Source organism: Gopherus flavomarginatus, chromosome 7 (genome assembly GCF_025201925.1).
Source record: "Gopherus flavomarginatus isolate rGopFla2 chromosome 7, rGopFla2.mat.asm, whole genome shotgun sequence".
Classification (NCBI taxonomy): Eukaryota; Metazoa; Chordata; order Testudines; family Testudinidae; genus Gopherus; species Gopherus flavomarginatus.
This window is the reverse complement of record NC_066623.1, coordinates 26557252-26572514: the sequence shown is the minus strand read 5'-3', so window position 1 is coordinate 26572514 and position 15263 is coordinate 26557252.

Here is a 15263-nt window from a genome sequence, read left to right as displayed (position 1 = left end):
CCTGGACCTACCTCATATTAATCCTGAAAGTTGCAGCGAGAGGAGCCTCCATCAGCTCTGGCTAAATTCAGAGTATCACCTGGAATGTGAGATTTCTGTCACACACACACATGTGTTCTTTCCTTCCCTGGCTTATTTCTTCTCTTTTGTATCCATATCCTTTTTTTTTCTTTTGTCTAATAAGAGTCAGGTTTAGTTGCTAAAGACTATATATTTTGCAATACAGCTGTATGCCTGTCACCAGAAAGAAACAGCTAAACGTAATGCCCTAAACATTCTGATGCTGGTACAAGTTTGCCAGGTCTCAGAATAGCTGATAAGACCAGGTGCTGCACCTGGAGTGTTTCTGCAGCAATGAGGTTGCAAGTGAGTCATCATCATAGACAGAAGCTTTATTTTCTATCTTTACTCTTCTTTTCTCTCCCCTTTTGTGTGTTTGTCTTGTTTTGTCTTCTAGGAAATGGGGTTGAACTGAAACAGTGACAACAACAAAAGCTCCATACATCTTAACTAACTTTTTCTCTTCTCCCGAAAAAAGTCATTATCTCCATCTAAGAGACAGACCAACATGGCAGTTTTAACTCCAAAAGCAGCAAAGAATCCTGTGGCACCTTATAGACTAACAGACGTTTTGGAACATGAGCTTTCGTGGGCCTCATCCTCTCTGATTGAACTAACCTCGTTATCTCTAGCTTGCTTGCATATATATACCTGCCCCTGGAAATTTCCACTACATGCATCTGACGAAGTGGGTATTCACCCACGAAAGCTCATGCTCCAAAACGTCTGTTAGTCTATAATGTACCACAGGATTCTTTGCTGCTTTTACAGATCCAGACTAACACGGCTACCCCTCTGATACTTAACTCCAAAAGACTTTCTTCAGCTAAAGAGAACGTGAACAAGGGATGTTCTAAAATGAAAGCCTTACTTAATACTTCACATTTCAAATCATTTAATGGATTCTTCCCCTGTACATTTAACAAAAGGTTTAAAAGATTTGTAATGATGTGTTTACCATGATACTGAGCAGGCTAGATCTCTGTATACTGAACCTTGTTTAAATGTTTAATGTTGGACAGTGACTGGGTAATTTTAACATCTTTAACTCTTTGTGTCCATATATTCCATCTAAATTAATACAATGGAACCCTTCACCTCTCTGTATCAATTTTGATTTAAAGCTACCTCAGTAGTGACCAAAAAGTTGTTCCTATCTGATGATATCAAGTGTCCTACATGAAAAAAATTAGCAGCATAAAAGTGCACACACCACTACTTGCACCATTAGGAACCTGGTCATTTTCAGTTAAGAGGCCAAATATTGCAAGAGCATTGATTGAACTATCCTCTCATACCTGAAGTTAGCCACTCTGTCAGGGCTGAGACAACTAGGGGGTTAGCCTAGGAATTCTTTCACCGCAGCTGTCATTGTTGTACTTGATCTGTAGATAAATAGAGAATTTCAGTCTCCAGGGAGGTCAATCAAGCTTTCTTTTTAAAGCAGTCTTTGTGATTCCAAGCAGCACATGCTAATCTAATATAACACGATCATGGAGAAATGATGCCTCGCTCCTTTGCTGGACCATTGACACACTGATTTCTTTTACTCTGCTGACCTCTTCTGAAATGTGTCTGCATTTGTTTGGTGTGATATTTGCACCCATTACTGTACTAATTGAAAGACTAGATGTGATTCATTTCCCCAAAGACTTATTGTAGTCAGTGAGTAGGAATGAACTTTAGTCATTTCTGACTGGCCACATTTCAAAACCATGTCTCAGATGTACAGGTTTTGTGTTTTCCATATGCCACTCATTCTTTTTAAGCTGACATTTTCATTTAGTTATCACCGAGAAGTTACGACAGGCCAAGAAATCTCTCTAGTTTGGAGTCAGCTGCACTTGCACACTGACACAGCCCTCCCCTGATGATCACGTCTGAGGGTGAATGTCTGTTTACTCAGAGGGCAGATCTCTACAACAAAAGAATTCATAGAGTTTATAACAAATGTAAAAAAAATAACAAAAACCCCTCATGTCGGGGGCATATTAACTGGTTTTGATTAGATGGTCTATATCCCCTACAGACCTTTACACGGAACAAAAAAAAAAACTGTTTGGCTCTTGAAAACAGATTGCATGCAACTCTGTACTTTTGAGTGTTCTGCTGGTCATCAGTCACCCATGGATCATAATTTGATAATCTGAGGTAAAAAGTAAAAATAATAATACCTAGCTCTACTAATAGCATTTTTCATCAATAGATCAAAAATTGCTTTACAAAGGTGGTATTATCCCCATTTTACTGACTGAGAAACCTAGGCACAGAGCAGTCAAGCAACTTGCTTCTGGTCACCCGGTAGGCCAGTGTCAGAGGTGGGAATAGAACCCAGGATTCCTGAGTCCCAGTCCAAAATGCTATCATCTAGGTCACAGCAAGTAAGATGTTTTTAATGGTTAAATAAATTTTGTAGAAGGATTTTCTAGGTTAAGATTCAAGTGTATGTGTATTTGTATGGTAAAGATAGTGGAAAAAATATTTAAACACTAAGAATTCAATTAAGTCTCACTGAGGACAGTGTGCCTCTGATTCACTCATTGCAAAGGACTACTGGGGTTACAAAAAACACAATAGAAACCTCAGACTTCTCTAGATCATCCTGAAAAAATTGCAAGTGTTGAAAAGTTTGCCTGGGATTGGAGAGGATGAACATGATTAGAGGATTGCTTCTAGTGAACAAGGACAAGGTAGACATGTTTCATCCTGTTACATAAGTTTTTCTACTGAACAATGAAGGCTAACACTGGCAACCTTGGATAATATTTATATACAGATAACTGTGGATGAAGTTAACCAAAATACAAAGGGGACAGAGCACATGTTCTGATATATTAGAAACAGTACTGCACTTAGAATTTAGGTTGACAGAAAATGGTTGTTTATGACAGCACTCAGAGTTGGCAGGAGCAATTAAACATTTGAGAAATTAAGATAAGTGTGTGTGTGTGTATATATATATATATATATATATATATATAGTTAGGATACTTCTGTATAACTGATCAGCAGAGCTATCAGATTCTTGACGCCATTTTAGCTCAAATAGGTGCTTTACAGTCTCGAAGAAACTTGGTCAGATCTTCGTGAACCGACCAATTTTGCCTCATGAATCTCATGTCAGGAAGCCACAAATCAAGTACTTGGAAATGATCAAATTGTACTTAGATTACGACTAATTCCTGGTATATTTGTGAAATTCATAGCAAACGGTGTGTGTGCATGTGCAGATATTTTATATTATTGCATGTGATTTTACATATTGCATTCTCCTTTTATGAGCAACCACAAGGACCATTTTGATAGTTTAGAATGCTGACAAAAATGGAAGCAGATATTTACTGAGACACAAAGCAGAAAACAGTTTCTCTCCTAGATGTTTTTAAATGACCAAATATTCTAGCAAACATGCTAGATGTGCCGAAGATGGGAGGGCTTGTCCCTGACTAGAGGGGTCAGACTTCTCCACTACTCTGAAATTACCCATTGTTGACAAAAGGTGAAGCTGACTGGCTCTGAGGATGGCTCAGCTGAAAATACAGCCACATACAAACCTGTTCAGCACCATTTCAGTTTCTGAACTGTCCATGTGTAACATTTTTATCTATTGGTTGCACTTATGGCTGATGACTTGTCAAAAACAATATGCATAGCATAGAGGAGACAATCAGAAGTGTGACTGTAGAGGACCTATAGGTATAATTGAGCTAGTTTTGATCTACCTAGCTCATATAACAGCTGTGAAGCCATACCAGCATAGGTGGCAACACGGGCTTTATAAGTCCTTCTAAGATCTCAGGTAAGAACTTGAGAAGCTAGTCCAAGCTGTCGCCAGTGCTGCTGTACCTTCACTGATATTTTTAACAAGCTAGCTAGATCAAAGATAGCTCAGGTATATTTACACGTGCTGCAATCATTTTTCTGACTGCAGTGTAGAATATCCAAGTTTAGGCTCCAGAGTGAGTCCATCTTGGTCTGCTAAGACTATGAGCAAGGATGCTAATCAGTGTTAGTTGTGATTTTTACAGTTCAGTAAGAACTCCACTGAACTACTGCCAGACCATCTACTGAATTCAGAGCAGGTAATAATGACTCATTAGAACTAGATTGAAGTAGTGACCTAAAGTTTAAAAGTCCCATAGTTTAGGGCCAATCTTTTTAGCCCTCCAGTACTCTCACAAATGCATTTTTCCCCTAAAAAAGAGCTATATTATTCACACAACTAAAGCCACAAAGAGCTAAATGTGAACATACCGATAGTCACACCCACAGATTTCTTTTCATTAATTCAGTAAGCCAGTTTTACAATATGTATTTTACAGACTATCCAAACAGCAATGCATAAGGTCTATGAGATTTTAAATCTCTGAATTCAGCCAATGCTGCTTGCTGCTTAGCTGTTCAGGGTCATTAGCTAAGGCAGAGAGGAACCTGGAACGAAATCTGGCTTCCTTCTCCAGTCAATAGAAAAACTCCAGTTGCTTTGAATCAGAGCAGATCTGGACCCTCATTGAAACAAGGAAAGAAAAGAAACAGATGAACATAAAAGCTGCATAAAAAACCTATGTGATGTGTTGGGAAGTAAGGGTTCAGAAAAGCCAAAGAATGTAAATAAAGTGACAGGATTTTTGGAGATAAAGGAGTGAAACCCTCAGAAAAAGACCTGAGAAATAAAAGATGCAATCAACACAATGCTAGAAACAAAAGAAGAAAAACCCAAGAGAAGCCAGGAATGTTAATAATTTATTTCAGGGTCAGTTTAGACCTAATCCACTATGTAGCTGTGTTGTTCTGTGCTTTGCTTCATAGTCCACCTGAGGAGTTCCCTTTAGTTTTTATTCAAGTCATAACATTTATTTGTGCTGACAAACAGAGACATATGGAGCTAGTGGGTTTAGGGGAAAACTACTTTTATCTCTGGCTATTGTATTGTGTACCCAGCATCTGACATTGTTTAAGCAGATTTTTAAACTACCTTTCCTATTTGGAGAATATAAATATTGTAATAATAGGACAGTAGGCAATTTCCTCAATTTCATGTTGATACTGGTCTCTTTTCTTAAAAGACACTTCTGATTTTGAATTGGGATCTTTCTTATGAGGATCAACATCCTCACAGCATCCCACATCTTATTGGCTTTTAAAACAGCTCTGAAATCTCTTCAGGGCAAGGAGGAAGACACATACATGTTGATTACATTTTCACAATATCATAGTTCAGTGACTTTGCACTCAAGGACAAAATCTAGAAACTGGCAGCCCTGCCATTACTTCTGCCATTCATACAGCTGAGGTGCCCGCTGGGTATTAGGAAACACACTCATGGCAAGGCGCTGAAAAATATCAGCTAGAAGAGAGAAACGGTGACCCTTCATTCTCAGATGGAACATAGAGCTTCAGAAGCACATAGGGCCAGATCCAAAATCCTTGAAGTCAGTCAAATGACTCCTATTGACATCAGCGAACTTTAGATCAGGCCTTTGACAAACAAATATAGTGACTGCTACTGCCATATAGGCCCTTCTAAACTGCACTCTAAAACGTCTCTACCCAGACCCCCAATACCCTGCAGCTGCTTTGTCAGTTCTAAAACTCAGTATTTAAGGGGTCTTGCAAGTTTGACACCAAAGTTGGTGAAATTGATTGGTATTTGGAGTTTAGTGGTCTCCTATGAGCATTCCTGGGTTTCTCCGACTGATTTTGATGAAGCGCTTTTATTTGTCTTTCTAGCAAGAGACTGAAGATGAATTTGACATAGATCAGCATGGCTCCTGTTTAGCTTTGTCAGGCACCACTTAGCCATGTTATAATTTATTTTCCAGGAAAAAGATATTTCTCAGGAGGGCTTCAGGCTAACACAGTTATAAAGCAGCTGGCTACTGTTCAGATTCTCATCTGAAGGCAGCTGCATTTCTCTGCATAACTAGGAAAAAACCCAAAGCCAGAGAGGAGGAAGAACCAGAAGTCCAAGTTCCATTTGTACATCTTCTTTCCTGTGGCATTTACTTCAGTAAAACTTTGCAAAGAGCCACAGCTGGTAGAGCCAAGGTTAAAACAGGCCTATGGAATAACACAGGCTGTTTTGTTAGCAATGCTGATCTGTCTGCAGACACCGAGCAGGATTTTTCAGTTAATAAAGCAGACTTGCTGTGAATTCTCTTTGACAGATTTTGAATTGACTGGGTAAAGATTTTTTTTTAATGGATTTTTATCCTGTATTTATCTTTGGCATAGTAATAAAACATTCCTTATTTTCCTTCAGCTTTATTGAGTGGGAGGCACTTTTACTCAGGTCGCAATGGTTGTTGTGTGTGTTGGTGTAGTTTTGTCCCCATTTTCTCCTGAATTATAGTGATTGGTGAGTAGTCTGAAAATGTGAAGGCTAAAGATCATTCATTTCTGCTTTGATCACCATTACTGTTATACAAGAACAGGTGCAAGTACGATTACAGGATGAATGTAAATATCAATTCAATATCATTGCATTTATAGATGGTGTTTTATTTTCTGTCCTCTTTTGTCTCTCAATCTTTACCTCATTAGAATTCAGGGAAAGCAGCATAGTACAGTGTACAGATTTTTAAAAGAGAAAGAATCTCAACAGAACAAGTCATCAATTATGAAGTTATAATCAACTTCATAATTAATATAATAGATTTGTTCTTGTAGCTTATGTCTTATACTTAAGAAATGGAAATGAAAAGTCAAGGAACACAATGAAAGGAACAAAAGACTTAGAGAAATATTTATGCTTAGAAGTAACTGTTCTTGCTATTTTAATCAGCAGTGATGTTCCATTAACACTGACATAACCAAACCAGATGATGCCCTAGGCAGCATCTATCGCTACAATGATTACACATTGCTGCTGTTTATTTTTTAAATTGTTCACTGAATTCAACACAATATTTAAAATAATAACCACAAGTTTAGAGTTGGAGCTAAGCTCAGAACTTTCAGTGTGACAGTGGAGCACCATGCACAATAAAAACACAAATGCTTTGAAAACATTTGGGACTAGAAGATAAAAAAAAATAAAATTAAAGTTCAGACAGAGTCACTTTTAAAAGGATATGTTGCATGCTGCCATCCATCCATCTTGGATAATTATATGAATCCTTTCACTTAAACCTTCTGAGATCTTTCAGAAATATTAATTGAACTGAACTGACAATACCACCTACTTCTAATCCAGTGATTTTCATTGATAGAACTCAACGTGCTTTATGAAGGAGGTAAGCTCTGTTATCCCCACTTTACAGATAGCGATAAAATGTTATACTACTCTTGCCTGCTCCTGCATTAAGAGCAGTGTGCTGTTTCTTTGTACAAAATGTCACCTTTGTCCTGAAAAGAAATGAATAAATATAGATCTGTGCAGCATCAACAAAAAATCAGACTTTCTGATGCTTTTTTCAGCAACACAATGAGTAATATGTGCTCAGCTATCATAAAGATTTTTTTTAACTGAGAAAGGAAACTTTTTTTTTAAATGCTAACTTATTCTGATCCTATACTAAGCAGCATTTGGGGGGATTGATTCATCTGACAACTGAGTAGGGAGACAAAAGGTTGCACTGCTGGGACAAAAGGTTGCACTTGCTCCAGACACCACAAAATATTGGCTTCTTGTTTTGAGAAAGTACCAGTAGACAGAAAGGCTGGTCCAGTGATTAAGGTACTATCATAGGGCACAAAAGACCTGAATTCAACCTCAGCTCTGCCACAACTTACTGGGCAATTTTGAGCATGTCACAGACCGATTGTGCCTCAGTTCTGCATTTGGAAAAAGGGCAATGCTATTAGCACCAATCTCAAAAGTGTGCAGCGAGGATAAATGCTTTAAAGCTGTGAGGCATTCAGATACTGTAGTAGTGGAGGCTGCATAAGTACCAGCCAACTGCAACATTTGTGAAGTAATGTCACAAGCAAACTTGAAACAGGCTTAGATGAGGCATTCAGCCCTCTCAACATTTCACTGTGTAAAATGAAAAACCAAGAGGGGGTATTTAGAAATGTACTTCCTCCTCAGAAAGTAGTACTGACACCATTTTGCTTAGCCTTTATAATTCCAGTAGCTTATTATAATGTAGCTGTCCTTTTTGATTTGTGTGTTGAAACATACTGTACAACCACATTTATTTGTAGAAATAGGCTTGTTATTGTAACAACTCAAGGGAATCTTCTGAATTGAGGGAAAACATTTACATTGGAACAAATTACATTTTACTGAAAAACTAATTGTTACACTGAGAGCTGTACACTGTTGTAATTGCACCATCCTAATTACACACATTGCATTATTTAAAAAGAATGGCATTGTTTATTTGCAATATCCTTTGCTTATTTACAGTTGCATATTTGAACAAGGAGCAAGGAGTTATTCCTACAATGCAGCAGAGAGATGCTTATCCGCTCACAAACACAAAATTAATTCAGTAGAGGAAATCTACTCCCAAACAGAGTGAGAGAGAAATTTCTCCTGAGGCAAGACATTCTACAATTGTTTTTAAAATTCAGAATAATTAACAAAGCATTTACCATCTGCAGTGATTGACCTGTCAGATCTGCTCCTCTAAGATAATTTCAGTGACATTTTAAAAAAAATCCATGAATATCAAAAAGACATATTTGACTTGTAGGGAATAGTGTTATCCTGTAAACAGATATTACAAACACTCAAAATTGAATTAGTTTGTGAAGAATTCTGATTAACACCAGTAGCCTTGCTCAGACAAGTTCAGCTCAGACCTTAGTGAAATCTCCATCTCTAGCTATCATAATGGTACCCTTTCTTTCTTTCTAACATTTTGACTGTATATATGACTCTTGAACATAGTTACCAAATTCATGGTCCATTTTGGTCAATTTCATGATCGTAGGATTTTAAAAATAATAACTTTCATGATTTCAGCTATTTAAATCTTAAATGTCATGGTGTTGTAATTGTAGGAGTCCTCACACAAAAAGGAATTGAGGGGGGTGGCCAAGATTATTGTAGTGGGGGTGGGGGTCATGGTACTGCTACCTTTACTTCTGTGCTGCTGCTGGCACTGGCTCTGCCTTCAAAGCTGGGCAGCTGGAGAGCGGTGGCTGCTTGTCGGGATCCCAGCTCTGAAGGCAGCAGTGCAGAAGTAAGGATGGCATGGTATGGTATTGCCACTCTTACTTCTGCAGCTCCCATTGGCCGGGAACAGCGAACCACAGCCACTGGGCACTGCGGGCGGCTGTGCAAATGTAAACAAATGGTCTGACAGCCTGTCAGCAGATTACCCGGACAGAGCATGTGCAGGCCACAGGTAGCCCACTACTGTATTAAGTGCAACAAACCTCAAGATGTATATTTTGTGAACCATCACCAACTCCCTAATTTCTTCTCTTCCCACTGCTGCATCAGATCAGTATTTTGTATACACTAGCACAACTCTTTGTGCATTAGCAGCCTATCATATTTTCTTCTACATCAATCAATTAAAAAAAATGTTTAAGGGCATGTAAAAAAACAGCTTAATCGAAGCCAATACATGATTTCTACCCAAATATTGAGGTAAAAGTAGCTTGTGGTGAAGGCTAGCTGTTGTGTGGTAGAAGAGATGAATGCACCTTCTGTTCTAAGAAGCAACTATAGAAGGTTCAGATTGCTAACGATCACAGTCAAAATGATATTTTAATCTCAGTACACAGTAGGGGATAGGCAGTTACTACAGTTCACTAGAATTTTACTGCCCTTGATACATGAAAGATCAAGTAGTCTGACTTTTCATCTTGGTTCAGAAGAAATCCCCTTCTGCAGGTGGTCTAGTGAAGACCAGCCACTGCTCCTAACACAGAAACTTTCAGTCATACAGTAAATGCAATTGATTTTTTCCTTTTGATTTAAGTTCATTACCACAAAAGCAAGAAGAACTTGTTAAAATTTAAGGTTAAGCAAATGCACAAGTGAACAGAACTCCTGCCATGAGTATTGTTTATATGTTTTTTGATTGATGATCCTTTACGATATGAATTTCAAGAGCTAACTCTCTCCCCTAAAGTATTTTTGACAGTAAATAAAAAATTGAAATTTTATTCTCATTTTTTGTTAATATCAGAGGTTTTTTCCAGTTTCTCTCTCTCTTTCTTTTTGTATTGTCACTGTCAGAATCACCTAGTTATTTTATCTCTTGATTCAGGGCTAATGAGAAAATGTTGCTTTTTCAGTAAGCCACAGTTCTTCAAGAGTGCTTTCCCGGAAAATTCATCACAAACAGTCAGTAGTGGTGGACAGAACAACTGCACCTTTTCCTTCTTAGGCAGGAACAAGAAGCAAAAGGGAAGGCAAGAACAGGCTTCTCAAGTAACCGCTTCTGGTAACATAAAAAACAAAATGCTCTCATGATAGCAGAGGTCTCCTCTAACATCCATGGAATAAAATGGAGCGCAGAAAAGTAGAATCTGAAGAGGATTGCATTATGAGGTTTGAAAACCCCAGGAGAGCTTGTAGGGGAATGAGAAACTTTGGAAGCTGCAACTCTATTGTTCCAGAAGCTGCCCAGGTAAGCCTTCCAATCCACCCTGGATTGCACCAATGATAGCTCCTAGACTGATGCTCCAGTACATCCCCTGTATAGGAGGAGATCACCACTGAATCTGTCCTGAGAAGAACAGGTGCTGATGCAGTTTCAAAGAAGGATGAAGAACCATTACTGCAGATTGAGGTCCCAATTCTAGATTCTTTGTTTCTGAAGACTCCTCCATCCCTTCTAGCATAATGATCCTTGGGATTCAGGCAGGCTTTTCCTCCTTTGCTGATCATGTGAGTTCCTTGATGCTGATGAGAGTCCATCATATGCATGACACCTGTTTTCAGCACAGTTTCAATGGTGGTCTCACTAAAAATTCCCAACTGCATGTTAGTGTATTACTGTGTGAAAGGGACTTTTTAGTGCATGCTAGTAGGGTCCACCTAGGGGCCATGGTTGATCAGTTAGTGAGCAACATGCTAGCACACACTAGATTTATATCCTCTAATGCAAACTAATGCACCCTGTAGACAAGCCCACAGAGTATTCTGTTGACTTCCTGATAGATGATAGTTCTATACCTGCCACTGAAGGCCTATGCTGCCCCATTTTAAGGGCCTTAGCACTGAAGATGACTTTTTTATTCCTGCATAACAAAGCAGCTTTGACCCAAGGACAGTTCCAAGTGTCTTTGATGTCAAGAAAGTCTGGAGCTAGGTACACTGGGCCTGAAAAGGCAAACAATGATTTGGTAAATGGGCTTCCTTGAGGCACATTAGACAAGTAAGTATTACAGGTGCAGTTGCCCTGAACTGACACACATGCATTACCCGTCCATAGTCCTTTGAAGGTACTCATGCTAGGCTTCTAGCTACTCAGTGGTCACCCCTCTTCAGTAGAGACCCATGTCTCACTCCCTCCTGACCAGGGTTTTCTCTAGGCTGTACGGTTCTCTGCCTACACTGTGATATCTGCAGGAAGCCAGCCTCCCTAAACAGGCTAACATCTGTGCTTTGCTTTCTCTTCAAAGGCTATGAACCATGTAATAGCCACCAGTTATAAGTTACCATACAACTCTTTATAAGCAAGCATGTTTATTCTTAAGGTGAAAGAATTATAGGTAAAACATATTAAAAATTTCCATATGCATGCTAAAAGCTTACCAGAGCTCACCCATCAGTCTTACCATGCCTCAGTAATCCAAAGTCCTTCCAACCTCTCCCAAGAAGGATTATGGTCCCCTTGGACAGAAGATCCTGTCCATTTGCTGGATCAGAGAGAAGGACTTGAGTCAGTTTAAACTCAGGGGTATTTATCCAAAAGTCCTTTGTCAAGTGGTCTCTGGAGAATCCAGTTTGAACTAGTACATGCAAAGCCTTACTTCAGGTGTTACAACCTGGGCAAATTTGCCTAACCGCCCCTCACTATTCTTTGTTTGCGGATGAGCTGTGGTCACCCTCCCCCAAGGAATTCCATACAACTCCTGGCCCACAATGATACATAAACTTAATACAATATACTCTCCCAAAGATATCACAGGAAATTGCCTTAACTGTCACAGCATCCAAAGCCAGAAAATCCTAAGGACCCAAGATATACTGGTTAAACCTAAATCATACATGGTGCCCTGGAACCAAACTGGAGGCAATCAGGAGATCTTATTGTGCAATTCACTGAAACTCAAACTTAAAAAAACAAGCAAAAAACCCCACATGACACTAAAATGAAAGTAAATGTGCTAAAATACTATGAATAAATAAATCAGAAAATTTTGGTCAAAAGGCCCATAAAAAGCAAGGATGGAAGAGCTGGGTACCACATGGCCTATTATATCCTTGGCTCCTAACTTTCAGGGCAGCACTTGTATAGTCTCACCAGTGACTATACTTTTCTGGAAGTTCCTTGAAATGTAGTAGTATCAGAAGGGTTGCATTTTGGCAATACACTGACGACTCCACAGAAGGATGAATTTTCTCTCTCTCGCAAGAGTAATTATATTTTACATGGGGTGTGTGCAAACATATGCCTCCCCCCAACCCTGCTCCAAATAGGAGAGAGAGAGAGAGAGAGATATTTTGTAAAGATTGAGAATTTTCTAAAACCAGCTATCTTTAAATCATCAGTTGTTGCTTTGCTTTCTTGGGAGCATATGTTTGCAAGGCAGTGCAATGCTATCTGCCTCTCAGCAAAACTTTCTGACTATAAATTACTAAGCAAGGTCAAAGTATAAAGTATTTCACAATTTTGCAGAAATGAAAAAAGAGGAATTATCCAAATGTTGCTGTATTAGAATAGCCTGCACCAATTGTGACCGAATATGCTGTTGAGCAAGGATGGTATTCATTAAAAGACTCACCTTGGCAAGCAGTTTAAAGACATGCTATACATATAGATAAATCCATTTTATATCATGCCTATGAGTGTTAATCTTACTTCAGAACACAGTGATCGCAGCTTACATTGAATTACTTCTTTTTGTAATTCATTGCAGTGAGGTATTACTGTGTGATATCTCCAACCTAGTGAGCACTTCATTATTTTTAAAAAGAAAACTGAAGAGGAAAATCACTTCTGTTGAACTCTATACTCAGCTAATCAGTAGTACAAGTGCAAAACCATACAATAAACTTGGACTTCCTAAAATCCAACTGAGTTAGTAGTTAGGCACACGTGCATGTGAGGGTTGTTTTTTTTAATCCATGCACTCAATACAATACATAATCCACATAATAAAATCGATACACCAAACTAAGATTTCCAGAAGAGGCATCTTTCCACTAGTGGTTGGACTGTCATGTGCATGGTTATCAAATAAAAAATGGGGATGATTTGCATTGCAAAACCATTGTTTTTAGGATAACAAAAAAATGTAAAATTTGAGTCATCATTGAGTACCACTATTTATGATTCTTAGGAGATACCCTTCAGTTGAAAATTTATTTTTCCAAGGTACTGTACAGAGATTTTCCTTTGCAGTCATCTGGAGAAATATTGAACATTATAAAATTATAACCACTGATCGCCACTAGTTTTTCACCTTTTAACAAGACATGAAACATTAGAATGCCAGAATCTTCCTGGGAAGGTGTCTGGGAAGGTGTCTGCCTGGAGAGCAGAGATTCTGCCAAAACAGGGAGAGGTCTTTTTTTTTTATTTATCCCGTTTTGATGAATATGTGCTGACATTTAAACTATCAAAGGGGGAAAAAAATCTGTCATGTGCATGGTTATCAAATAAAAAATGGGGATGATTTGCATTGCAAAACCATTGTTTTTAGGATAACAAAAAAATGTAAAATTTGAGTCATCATTGAGTACCACTATTTATGATTCTTAGGAGATACCCTTCAGTTGAAAATTTATTTTTCCAAGGTACTGTACAGAGATTTTCCTTTGCAGTCATCTGAAGAAATATTGAACATTATAAAATTATAACCACTGATCGCCACTAGTTTTTCACCTTTTAACAAGACATGAAACATTAGAATGCCAGAATCTTCCTGGGAAGGTGTCTGGGAAGGTGTCTGCCTGGAGAGCAGAGATTCTGCCAAAACAGGGAGAGGTTTTTTTTTTATTTATCCCATTTTGATGAATATGTGCTGACATTTAAACTATCAAAGGGGGAAAAAAATCTAGTGTTTCCTTCATTTCTGCAAAATAAAGGAATTCTGTCTGGATGCTTTTTTTCCCCTTGAAGATCCCATGCATTTTTAATCATTGTAAATGTAACAGATCCTTAACAAATACAAACATAGGTAAAAGGAAATTTCGTATGTAATTCTATGGTTAGAAATCTGGTAAACAAATGTATACATATGATTTTTTTAAAGATACAAATAAATGAATTACCTTTAATCCATAAGAAAAAAAATCACAGCCAGATAAAGAAAGAAACCCTAACAGTTGTGTTACTGTTTTATCTTGGTCTTACTTTCACCTGGAATTTACATGCTCTGTGGCAGCTTATGACAGTTGTTTTATAATATGCAAATAGTAATGTACTGATATTTTCTATCAGATGGCTGTTCAATGACCTATGTGAAATGTGTTGTCTGTCTAGTGGTTAATGAACAAGTATTTCATTGCACAAAATACAGCTCCACAATTGGCAGCATGGATGGCAACATCAGCAACGAAACCAACGACTGATTAGACATAGAAAGAATTATCCTCTAACCCTATCAGTGATCTCTTAACACCAGGGATGAAATATCTTAGAAGGCAATGGGGAGAAGCTTATACCACCAATGTGATGGTTCTTCGGATTCAGGACTTCACTCTCCAAGAATCTAACGTGAGCACGGAGCTCATCCAATACTTTTTTAAAACTTCATTCTATTTGCATAAAGCACCATTCAAATGGTATCTATGACTTTGAAGAAAGCAGCCACATTTCATTTTATACAGTCGCTGAAGTGCATACAAAAAATCTTGTTGACATGACACTATATTGTAGGAAGCAGTTAATTGTAGTTTTAAACCTTTATTGTAAGAAGTTTTATGGTTTTCCTAAATAACCTTTATAATTCATTGGAACTAGGTAATATTTATTTCTACACTGCACTTGTCCAATTCATTCAGTATGTTGGACATTATCAAAAAGATCTAAGAAAGCAAGAGGACATGCTGAAGTGAGCACATTTTATTCTAATCATCACCACGGGCTTAAATACTTAAAGCTTTTCTTTTACAGGTCTAACTT